Source organism: Rhincodon typus, chromosome 1, assembly GCF_021869965.1.
Source record: "Rhincodon typus isolate 14 chromosome 1, sRhiTyp1.1, whole genome shotgun sequence".
NCBI classification, from domain to species: Eukaryota; Metazoa; Chordata; class Chondrichthyes; order Orectolobiformes; family Rhincodontidae; genus Rhincodon; species Rhincodon typus.
In genome coordinates, this window is record NC_063332.1 from 74,537,103 (window position 1) to 74,544,656 (window position 7,554).

A 7,554-nucleotide genomic window follows, 5' to 3' on the forward strand; every position below is an offset into this window, starting at 1 on the left:
GACTCCTTCAGCCCAATGCAAAGGATCCTATTACTGACCCGGATATGGTTAAATTAGACCAAAATCTGACCTGAGATCTTGGGTAGGCATTTAAACCAATTCAATAGCTGTCTGAAATTTAAGTTGTCTGTTTAGTTTGGATCAGAAAGGAACAGTGTCTATGGTTGGGCACCCCACACTTGCACTGTTAAAGCTAATGACCTTATCCCAACAAAACAACTTTTGGCCAGACAAAACTATGTCATCAGGGTAAACGAGGTAAATTTATCAGTTTTAACAGAGGATAATGCACAATGTTGGTCTCCTTTGTAGAAAAGTATTGAAGATAAGTTGTAGAGAAGTTACTGTGGAAATACTCAGGAAATTCAGTTCAGGTAAGAATCATCTAGTCAGTATCTGGGACTATGAAGAGAGCTGACAATCTGTGGGAATTGATTGTTCGGCCTTTGGCGCTCACTTTATTCCAGTGTGTGAGATTAGCAGTCCCGGGGTAGTGCTATTTCACTTTAAATATTAAACCTACTAATAAACCTATTAAGGCCATCATGGAAGGTATGCAAGAAGTTCCAGGGATCATATAACCGGATTGAGTGCACATCATTTATTTACTTGACAGCAAAGATTGATATTACATGATAGATAGCAAAGTATTTATTTGTGGGAAAGAAGTTGAAATTCATTTTCATTCAAGGAAGTTTGGAATCATTTTGCACTCATTCAGAGATTTACAAAATGACTATTTACAAGAATAGGGGGATGCATTTTTTTCAAGATAATTGGAACACGTTAACTCAGATTGTAGCATAGGTGTGGGAGTGGGATCTGTGCTTAATCCTGGCAATTTGCTTACCTGTTCCCTCAATTTCATACAATTCACACTATTGCTGTTTAATCCTGTCGGCAGTACTTATTTCAGCATAAAATGAAAAATATAAATCTATTTCAGTATTGTACCCTATCTCCAAAGCCTGACACTGTGCAACTCACCTAAGTAAGTTGGATCATTATCACTGCACCTCCAATTATATCCATCTACCAAAGTCTTCATTAATCAAACGTAAAACGAAAAGAAAATCCACTGTATGAAATACCTTTCTTGCTGCTACTCTTGTAACAGGTATCTCGGATTCACATCTGTTCGGCATATGCTGTTTCATGATGTGATTTATTATACAGTGATATTGCTGAATAGGGTTAGGATTAGGTCAGTGTCCATGCCCTAGGCAATTGAAGCCTAAAAGAAAATCTCACACTCAATGGCAGAAGACCACGCAGCAGTGGAAAATTTGGGTAAACTTGGGAATGTTGTACTTTTATTCCAATTCGCAATGGCTGAAAATTAGAGGCTGGGCAAGTACAATGGGCCCTGCCGTAAGGGGGGATTCAAGATGTCCAAGAAGATGTCAGTTTGCCAGAAGTTTAACACCCGATATTCAGCTATTTATTAAAAGTTTAAAGATTGCTAAATGGCTGATTTTGTATTGGATGTATTGACGTTTGGATGTCTTTAATTTTTTTTTCTACTTTTATTACTCTCATTTGAACCTTTTTCTCCCTTTGTACCATCACCCTACTTCAGTGATCTCCCCTGGATAGCTGTCCCAGTGCACAACCTCAGCTGCTGTGACACCAACATATTCCTTATTGTGGAGGCCAGGACAAAAGCAAGAGGAACTTCCATTCAGGGCTTCTTGAGTTTCCCATACAATTAGTTTCTTCTCATTGCAGATGCATGCATCAGTATTTTATAGGCAGGATATTATGACATTCACTGGGACATTTCAGGTTCCGACAGCCAAGGCACCCTGACTGCCCTTCCCTCTCTGTAATTCTGAAACATCACTCAATCTCTGCTCATCTCACCGCTAGAGATGTCAGACACCAGGTAAAACACAGTACCACACTAGAATGCTTAGAGATTTTCCTGAGTGAGCCCTGTTTTGAGTTGAGCCTCACTTGCCTGCCCTGCTCAGGCTTGCTGGCATCAGCGAGTGTGAATGCCTCACTTGAACAAGTCTGTTGGCTCATTCAGGCTTCATCATTAACACTGTTAGTGTTTATACAAAGAAATGCCTTGGTCAAGAAGGAGCCAAGTAACTGAGAGTTTTGTACTCACTGAAACTTAAAAGGCATCAACTCACCAGGTACATGTATCATACATGTAGTTGGTTGTAAACACATGGTTCCCATTTACGACAAACAGGAATGCCCCACTGTAATGTAAGCAGTGGACTGGGGTGCTAATGCATATTTTTGACATGTTAATTAATACAAAACAGGTTCTTGACTATGAAGGTTGGGAAAGCCGAACTGCCTGAAAAGAGAACTTAAAAGCAAAACATTAAATCACCATCGGAAAACTGAGTTTTTCCCTCCCACCCAATTAAGCTCCCTTGTCTTACTAAAAGCTCCGGTACGCCTAGAAAATTGCATCCCTTGTATCTCACTCCCTCAGATTCTCTATTAGTGGTCACTCCCTAAGGGAGTGTAGCCTCCACTGTCAGGAACCCTTGCCCCCAAAACATTAAGTTAGTTATCTTCATCTCAGTCTTCAAAAGCATCTTTCAAATTCTTCTCTTTGATTATGTTTCAACACCTCCCATCCCACTTTTCCCTCTGTGCTTCACCATTTGGTGTCTGCTTTTTGTCCACTGCCTCCCAGAAACCTCTTGCAGTTTTGAAAGAGCCTTTAAGATTATAGAGCAACCTTGCAGTTTGAGATTGCTGTGATCCCTTATTTGATTTTGATTGTCAGTCTTACTGTGAATTAATAGTAAAGGAGGAGAGCATAACAGAGCAGCTGTGATAAATAGGCCACTATGTGCACACAACATACAGCACCATGACATTACAGCATGCAAAAAAAAAATTAGATAGGGGAATCTACATGATGACATCAGCAACGGATTGATGGGGCATTGGGATCTAGATTCAAATAACAGGAGTGCAGTGCTTTTACTCGGCACACTGGACAAACAGAAAGTGCTAAGTTATTTTAGCCATTTATCGAACAAAATCTGATGGTTTTAGTTTCATTTGTTCTTAACTTGTGTGAAACAAGGCTACATCGCAAAAGAATGACAAAAATGCACCCACATTTTACAAGTTGTCATTGTTCCATTGGACATACTCATTGACAGAGAAATTAACTTAGAACCATTTTGGGGTCTGTAATGGGCAAAATGCTCTCAATGCATGACAAGGGTTATGTTTGCCCTACAATGGATCTCAAACCTGAATAATTGTGGTGAGCAGCAGTGAAATGCCAGGCCTGCCAGTTTCCATGGAACCCATTTGGAAATATGCAACGTCGGAAGAAAGATTGCCCTTGATATAGAGATAACAAGGTATACAGCTGGATGAGCACAGCAGGTCAAGCAGCATCAGAGGAGCAGGAAAGCTATCTCTTGCCCTTGATATAGCTCATTTTGCAACCTCAGGACATACAAAAGCACCTAATGAAGTGCCTTTTGAAGTGTAATCACTGCTATAATGTAGAAAATATGGTAGTTTTTGGGTATGTAAAGTTACTTAATCCACATAGAACAGAGTGCAAAGGTTCCTATATCTTGACCTTTGAGAGGGTTTAGGTTGAGGATTAAGAGATTGGCATATGACATAAATTACTAATTCAAAGCTCCTGTGTTTTCTGTGAGAAATGAAAGCTTTAATGGCAGGTGGGCAATTCAATGCTGCTTAGCTCTAGTGAGCAAACTGAGTTTGGGGCAGTTGGAGTATAAATGTTTGATTCTGAATTTGTTTCCAGGCGTTCCAGGCGTACACTTTCAAATTGAATATAACCTTTGTAGGGGGTTAAAAGTGTATTGTCAGTAAACTGCAAGCATAAGAACTAGGAGTAAGAGTGGGCAATTCAGTCCCCAAAACTGCTTTGCCATTTGATACAGTCAAGGCTTATCTCATCTCATCCTCAACTCCACTTTCCTGCCCACTCTCCATAACCCTTCAACCCATTTCTAATTAAAAATATGTCTATCTCATCCTTAAATTTACTTGACATTCCAGCATCTACTGCACTCTGGGATAGTAACTTCCACAGATTCGCAACCCACAACTCCTCATCTCTGTTTTAAATCTTAAAACCATGACCTCTCATCCTAGGTTGCCACACACGAAGAAACATCCTGTCAATGCCTACTTTGTCAATCCCCTTTAGTATCTTATATGTCTCAATTAGGTCTCCTCTCATTCGTCTAAACTCCAGATTGTATACACCTAAACTGTTGAACCTCTCTTCATAAGACAAACCCTCCATCTCTGGAATCAATCAAGTGACTACCTCCAATATAACTACATCCCTCCTCAAGTAAGGTGACCTAGAAATAATCATTACTTAACGGACAAATCAGATATTTTTAGATTTTAGGGTGCTTTAGACCAATTGATTCAGATTAAATGTTATGTGGATGAAGTAAAGAAGTAGAAATGTATTGCTACAGCTGTACAGATCATTAATGGGATCAGATCTAGGATTTTATCAACAGTCTTGGCCTCTCATAAGAATATAATTACAGTTCATACATGGTTCACTTGACTAGGTTGAAGAGGATGGCTTGTGAGGAAAAGTTGAACAGGATTCATCTGTCTCCATTGTGGTCTAACTGAATGAAAGTCTTTTTCAAACATACAAAATTGTGAGGGGAACTGACAGGGTGGATGCTGATATGCTGTATTCCCTTCTCGGAGTCGCAATTTCAAAATAAGAGGTTTCCCATTCAAGAGGATCAGGAACTATTTTCTTTTTCAGAGAATCTGTATCATTCTCATCCCCATGGAGCAATGATCATTGGAAATTTTTAAAGCTGTTAGCTTCTAGATTATCAAAGAAGGCTATTGAGGTTGGCTTGAATGTAAAGTTGAGGCCATATGAGATCAGTCATTAGCTTATCAAATAACAGAACAGGTTTGAGAAATCAAATGGCCAATTCCTGCTCCTGGCTAGTACATTTGTATTTCAGAATTATACCACAAATTATAAAGTGTGATTGTGACTGATAAAAATTATACCATTTAATTAAATATAATTTGAGAAATATTAAGACTTTAGATTGAGATGTTACAAAAGCTGTGCTACTGATGAGAACAACTTGCACATTTGATGCTGCAGACCCAAGATTGTGCTTGATAGTGATATAATTATTGTACTTACACTTTATGTACTTTATATCCCAAAGTGCTCTCCTTGCATAGAGGGAATTGATATTACTTCTTCCAAAGTTTTTGACATAACCTGGGATGTGCTTAAATGGATTTTAGTGGATTACTAATCAAGTAGCATTATGATTATGGTACCATCTCCAGTGGATGAACATTGCCAAGAGAATAAAATAAAGAACACTTTTATGGGATCACTTTCAGTGAGAAAAGTGGTAACAAAGAGTTAACATTCTCTTCCATACCCGCACCTACTAATCCCTCCGTCCTGAGCCAGATAAGATTACTTTTCTCATAGAAACATCATTTGCCTTTTCTTTTTTAAGAGGCTGATGGACTGAATGTTTCCATCCATAACCAATGTTCTTGGCTCCTCTCCTTGTAAAGGAGACAAGTAGATCTCCTATGATGTTGGCTATGGAAACTGGCTTTATGAGCACAACATCTGATGCTTACCATTGTCCAGCTGCAGCTTAACAGCAGAATCATCTCACCTTAGTTTTGGCTCAACAAATTGACATTGCTATGTACGAATTGGCTGCTGTGTTGTCTACATAACAATAGAAATTGTGGGTGGAATCTTACCGATTTTGAAAATGTTCTTCCATCACAGGAAGGCGTGATGTAATGGTGATTTCACTGGGCTTGTTATTTACAACCCCAGGCTAATGTTATGGGGAAAGTGGATTTGAATCCCACCATGAAAGATGGTGAAATTTGAATTTAATGAGAATCTGGAATTCAAAGATCACCTAATGGCAACCATGCAACCACTGTTAATTGTTGTAAAAATCCATTTGGTGCACAAATATCTTTTAGGGAGGGAAATCTGCCAACCTTACCTGACTCACATGTGGCTTCAGACTCACAGTAATGTGGTTGACTCTTAACCACCTTGTGGACGCTTAGGGATGAGTAATAAATGCTGGTCTAGTCAATGACGCCTACATCCCATGAACAGTTATATAAAATAAATCAAATGCAGGCCTGGAAATGGTGAAATAAAGAGATTGCACCAGGTGCTGTGCCCAATTAAGCATAGCAGGTGGGTTCCAGAGGCTGTAGGCACAAAAGGCTTCCAAAAAAAAGTATTTCATTCATTGTAAAATACTCTGGTACATTATGAACGGTGTTCATGTTGACCCCGAAAGACAAGGGACAGGAGTTATTGTTTTATTTTGCCAGCCTTCATCAGGCCACTAATTGTTCTGTGCCATTGGGAGACTGTTAACCCTCGGGTGTTATCTCCTGCCACATGGTGAAACACCTTCTTTAGACTTCTTCTCAGAACAGTCTCCCTCTTGTTTGCTGCATTTTCTCCACTGGGGTCTATTGATTAACCTCACTAAACTTTTCCTCTATCTTCTTCCAATGTCACGCTCCTGTCCTCTAGCATTTCTGCTATCTTTATAGGGCAAGAAAATACCTTTAAAATGTGTGGTCACTATTGTATATTTGGAAATAGCGCACAAACAATATCCCATAACAAATAATATTAATGACCAATTTATTTTTTGTGATGTTAATTGAGGGATACCTCCAAGGACATGGTGAGAACTCCTTTGCTCCTCATCAAAATGCTCTGGTTTCCTCCACAGTCCAAAGATGTGCAGGTTAGGTGGATTGGCCATGCTAAATTGCACATGGTGTCCAGGGATGTGTAGGTTATGTGGATTAACCATGGCAAATGCAGGGTTACAGGAGACAGAATAGGGATGGAGGGGTGAGTCTGCGTGAGATGCTCTTCAGAGAGTCGGTATGGACTTGTTGTGCCAAACCACCTGTTTCCACATTGTAGGAGTTCTATGAATTCTACGAATTCTTAAATAGTTGCTTTATATCCCTTCTCTTCATCTGAGCAAACAGGCCTTGTCTAGTTTAGTATCTCATCTGAAAGATGGAATGCCTGGCAATATGACAGTACCTCAGTACAGGAATTAAAATGAGTAATGAGCGCAATCATCAGGTCAAGCAAGCATCAAAGGAAAATTTTCAAGGGCAATTAGGGATGGGTAATAGGTGTTGGCCTTGCCAGTGACACTGCTACCCCATGAAAGAATGAGAAGGACTTTGCTGAATTCAGCAAAGAAAAACTATGAAGAGGGTGTTCTGCTATATAACGCGTGTTCCGGCAACACAAGTCGGCTATAATGTGACTGGCGAATAGGGGAACACTATTTCTAAAATGCGAACTTGTGTTTGCTATAACGCAATTCCATCAGTGCTTGGAGGAGTACGCATTGATATCAAGTGATTGTTTTGTTGGGCTTTGTCCTGAGCATGCGCAATGTCAGCGCCGAGAGAGAGTCTGCGCTGACATCACGCGATCATTGCACTTTCTGTGAGAGGTACAATACCCCTTTTTTTGCAAATTCTGCTGTG